The sequence below is a fragment of the Saccostrea echinata genome, unplaced genomic scaffold (assembly GCF_033153115.1).
Source record: "Saccostrea echinata isolate AGI-Se365-2 ecotype Australia unplaced genomic scaffold, CSIRO_AGI_Sech_v1 ptg000008l, whole genome shotgun sequence".
Classification (NCBI taxonomy): domain Eukaryota; kingdom Metazoa; phylum Mollusca; class Bivalvia; order Ostreida; family Ostreidae; genus Saccostrea; species Saccostrea echinata.
Window position 1 is genome coordinate 9,036,775 of NW_026889757.1, and position 5,556 is coordinate 9,042,330.

Genomic DNA, 5,556 nt, shown 5'->3' on the forward strand with positions numbered 1-5,556 from the left:
TGGAGACAAGTCCGTGTAAACCAGATCGGCAGATGAGATAGTGGGGTACCGCCACACTGTTGGATATATCGGGACGCAGGACATTACTTGGGAAGTGCCATTGTCTAAGTGAGTGAAATCAAATCATTAAATTATAGTATAAAATTTATGTTATTTACTTACGGTGTTTGGCGTTTAAAATCCTAGAAATTACCGATGAATATCTGTACATCACCATGACCAGATGATGTCTTGGATTTTCAAGCTATGGCACCCAAAGGTCGTTATGATTTTTTTTTCTTCAAAAAATGAAGTTAATGATAGCAGCTTTTCATTCATTTTCATTTTACGTTAGAATGAGTGAAGGTTTTGTTACAAGTTTTCTTTTCATCTAATTTTAATACATGGCATAATGACAAAATGTTGAGTAGGGGATAATTTTATTCAAAGATGTAGCTGGAAATGTAGTACGTATGTTTTACTGTAATGTCCAAAGAAGTCTACAGGTAAAACATGTCATCTCAGTGGCGGATCCAGGAATCTTGAAAAGGGGGACCCGACCAGTTTGGGGTCGGGGTAGGGGCCCACGGCCACACCAAAAAAAATTGATTTATAAAATCTTGTATATGTTTTGGACACAATGGGGGGGGGGGGGCGGGCCCCCTGGGCTACCCCTCTAAATCTGCCAGTGCATTTTAACACCAATACATTCTATACCAACTCTGTCCATGGCGATTTAGATGACTATGTAAACAGTGGTAAATATAACGTTCATTTCATGAAAAAAATATGTCTGTTTGGTAAAAAGCTTCAAATTCATCGTTTGTTTCAGTTTATTACAAAATACATTCTTTATGGAATCAGCATTGTAAAGACACGATTGACAGGGAATATGAATTGGTAAGTATGTCGTATGCATTTCAAACTTGTAATAGTATGCGCGCTGAATGGTTTCATCCTAATTCCCTGTTCGCTCTGAGTGGATTTTCTTCAAACATACAGTGTACTTGATGGTTATATGTTCGCAATGACTGACAATTTTTAAATGAGTAAACAGGTTAAAGTTTTTGCAGCAGTTATATTCCCAAGTAACAAAATGAATTGTTATATATAATGTTTTAATTCTTTATTTTATCAAGATCACATCAATTAGTTTTTTTTTTTTTCAAATTCAATTTTTTGTGTTGAAGCAGTAAAAACATAACAAATGGTTCAACAACACTATCATTTTTAGTATACATTTGTAACTTAATTTCCATTATATAAACATTCTGACTTTCAAGTATATTTGGTTGCATTTGTATCTGGTATATGTATGCTATCTCTTTGACACTGTTTGCTATTTATTGATGTGATAGTCCCCATTGTGGTTGTAATTGTGATTGCTTTGTATCCTTTATATTTATTCATTCTCAGACTGTGACTTTTGAATTATGATTGTAAATTCGTCAATACTGTTTGTTAGCCCTGCCTTTTATCTGAACAAAAATAATAACGTAAATATTTCTGGAAGGTATCTATATACACAATTACATTCAATTAATATTTTTTTAAATGAACAAAGATGCAAGTTAAACAAATTAAAAAATATATATAGGTACGTGACAGTATGCAAAAAATGTATACATCTGGACTCATATTGATATAGGAAAAAATGACAGTGAACAAACAGCATGTATTCATATTTATTTATGATATAAGAAATTGACAACTACATGTAGACTAACAATGGAATGTTCAACAACAAATGAAGTTGTACATTAGAGGGCATATGTTAATAAATTTAGATATGAAAAATGAATTTTTAAATATTTTTGGACATCCTTCACAATCTCCCAGAATATTAAACAGCTTATACATAACAAAATAACTACTGCATTTTATGTATTTTTCTTTCTACTTTAATATGCTCTAGTTTAATTTTAAAAAAAATCAATCTGAATAAAAACCAGTGAAAAAACTAGCATTGTTTTTCTTAATTCATATGATAATCTGTTTTAAACATGCATGTACGTGTATATAATGATTGTAGCATCACCCCCCCCCCCTTCTTCCGTATAAAATCTTTAATTAATGTTAATTTGTCAACACCAATTTTATATTCTCAATAGTACGTAAAGTATGTATGTATTGAATAAGCAAATTCTTTTATTCTTACGAAGAGATCCTCAAATGATGTTTAGGTATTGTTAATAAGGATAAAATTTTTTTATTCCAATCCTCATGATCGTATAGACCTATTCCATTCGGGATATTGTAATATACAAAAAACTAATCTGGTCTGTTTATATATGATTAAAAAGGACATTCTGAACAATTTCTGACAGTTTGATAGTGTCAGAAGCGAAACACCTTGATTAATTTTAAATTAAGATGATTAAAAAAATTAAAACACTTGTTGGAAACGTAGAACAGAAGAAAATATTTATTTGCAAAGGTATGTGTGTTTCTTGCAGGTTCTATTAATAATTAATAGATGGGGGAATATGTACAAAATATATGTGGAAAGTTACAAGTTATATAAATGAAGCAATTTTTGTCAGTGATTTTTTAAAATATTAAAGTGGTATTTTGTTTTAATTACCTCCCTTTGCAATCAGCTGTTTATAGTTTGTGTCTATAATGTTACGATGTACATGGATATACAATACATAGGATGTATTCTTTTAATTATAAATAAATACCAATAGTAATGATCATTAAATTGAATATTAATAATAATGATTACAGTACAACAATCATGGTAATAATATTCCAATTTTTAAATAATATTTTAAAATTTTTTAACCAAATAATGTAATATGCTTCAATCATGTTTAATGATAAAAGTAACATATTTTAATTGTACATATATTAATTTTCCCTCTTTTTTTGTAGAGAAGACATTATTCCGGGAATCCATACAGTTACTGTACGATATCTTCACTGCACAAAAGAAGTACTCTCTCTCATCATGGTGTTTTTGTGATGTCTGCACAAATTACTTTTTGAAAAAAATATTTTGTGCATCACCACTGTCAGTCACTGTCATGTTTTGTGCAAGTTTCCCATATTATGTAATAGAGTAAGTTATAAATGCATGACTTGATTTTCACTGTATTGAAGAATACATGTGTATAACATTTAGATATGGAAGAACACAGTTATACTGCGAAACTCACTAATATGATTAGTAATTCCGACATGATGAATATTTTCAAAAAGGTGCAAGGTAATTCTGTAGCATTTCATGAAGAAATTTGTAAAATACTTCAAATAGAAAAGGAACTTGTAAATCCTACTAGCTTATACACCAAAGCAAGGCGAACTTTAAATGAAATTAAAAGACTTAGGAAGTTTCCAAATAAGGACAAGTATCTTGAAAAATTAAAATCGGAATTTATTTTGCCCGCTCAGAAACAAAAAGGAATTGACAGAGTGCAACAAAGAAACAAAAGACAAAAGACTGAACCTCATGGTTCTTGTGCTGGATGTGAGAAATTGCGAAAAGAAAACGAAAAAGTAAGGAAAAGGTTAAAAGATATCAAAGTACAAGTATTGAATCAGAAACTAAAGAGAAACCAACAAACAATTAAAAGGTTACAGACCACAATGAGCAGCCTTCGTGTAAAATTAAAAGCGTCTGTGTCATTTAGAGTTAAAAGACTTCAAAAGAAAAATATTGCTTCTGTTGGTACCCAATGTAACACAATGAAATCAGATATAAATGACCTTAAAAAAGAGATTGAAATTTTAAAGACAACTTTGCAAAATAAAATGTTTCAGGACAATGAAAATCGAAAAACAATAAATTTGAGAAACCCTGGAAGTAGAGGTAATCCATATGATTTTAAGTTAAGAAAAATTTTATATGAATTTAGAAGTAGAAATATTGCTGTTCAGCACATCAATCCCATTATTAAAGAAGTATTAGGTCTAGTTGATGTTTGTGTAGAGGAGTTGCCACATCCATCAACTGTTGCAAAGTTAAAGCTGAACACGACTCAAAAATAGTCTTATGTTATGTAAGTTTTCCTTTCTCTGGTATCAGCACAAAGGTTTATTATATAAACCCTTGGCATTCGTTTCACCTGATTGCAATGTAACTCATACCTGACGTGTCTTATTTCTTGCTTGTCTTAGTGATTACATTTTAATTCATTTTTTTTATTACCTGGATTTGCATTTGTTTTAATGCATTGTCCTCTGCGATTGATGTAACTTTTTCTCCTGATGTGGTATGAATACATACACTATTTTGATAATTTCATTGCCTTCAAGTATTAACAGTGATGTAAGATACATTCAAACAGATTAAACTTGTACATCAAAATACTTCAAACTGTGAAAAAAATCAATCTTTTATAAGGGCTTGAGAAATAAATGGTAGCAGAGAAAATTATGGCAGACAAGGATAAATTCTTTTATGAGTTGTCTCAAGCTTTAAATAGTGAGCTAGGCATTATAAGTCGCACTCATATTTGTTCTGAAATAAAAGATTTAGATAATTAAAAAGTTTAAAGGGATGCATTTGTCAATAAAGGAAAGCATTATAATGAAGCGTTGGTTTCCACAAACTAAGGGAAAAAACTTTCACAAGTGGGTTAAGGGAGGTGGTAGATGACAAAACAGAAACATGTTAGTTATGGAAAAGAATTTTTTTTATGAAACGTGAACTAATTCAGAGAGCCAAGATCTGAACTTAACCACAGATTTTGGTAATTTTATGATGATAGAAATGTTACAGAGCAGAAGTTGAACAATATTTTAGAGATTGTATAAATGTGCAATTCAAATCATTACTGTGCTATAATTCTTTCAAATGTTATATGCATTCCCTTTTGCAATTTTCACATGTTTGCCGGAAAGAAATTTCTTCGCTAAAAAATAAAATTTGATACAAATAATAAAGTATGCAACCTTGTGTTTTGTTGCATTCTGTGTCAATTTTTTTTTACTAAGATGGATTTTGAGACCCTATATTTTCTGTAACATATCTGGAAGATAAATTTAAAAGGAACCAGTTATGAATTTTAGGGACAGATTTAATACTTATATATATATATATATATATATATATATATATATATATATATATATATATATATATATATATATATATATATATTATGTTCATTAACATATTTTAGTGTACATAAAAGAATCGAAGAGTTATTTGAATTTTATTCATTCTCACATTTGTTTAGCTTTTGCAGATAGCAGTATTTTATATATTTTACATACATTAGAAATTCTTGCAAATAGCAGTTTTTCATGTATTTTACACGCTTTTGGAATTCTTTATGTACTTTTTACACAACCTTACTGGAATTCTGTAGATGTTTTTCCTTCTGAAGTAAGAATGGGTAGTATATACAGAAGATTGTAGATTTTTTGACTTGTATTTTATGTAGTTATTTTCATATTGTGGGGCCAACTCTTTATGATTGATTGACATCATATCTTTTGTACCATCTGTAAATGATGTTGAAACTTCTTAGGTTTTAGAGTGACTTTGTGTTGTGTTAAAAGAAAAAATGCAAAATTTAAGGATATTGTAAATGGCGGCAAATGTTATGATCCACTCCAATTTTTTTT

At 29.6% G+C, this 5,556-nt stretch overlaps 1 long non-coding RNA gene across 1 annotated transcript; it reads left to right on the forward strand.

The window, feature by feature from the left end:
* LOC133181381 (uncharacterized) lies at window positions 1-4,989 on the forward strand. Its single transcript, XR_009720466.1, has 3 exons — window positions 1-108; window positions 812-879; window positions 2,857-4,989. It is a non-coding gene; the product is annotated as an uncharacterized LOC133181381 (long non-coding RNA).
* The last annotated feature ends 567 nt before the right edge of the window (window positions 4,990-5,556 follow it).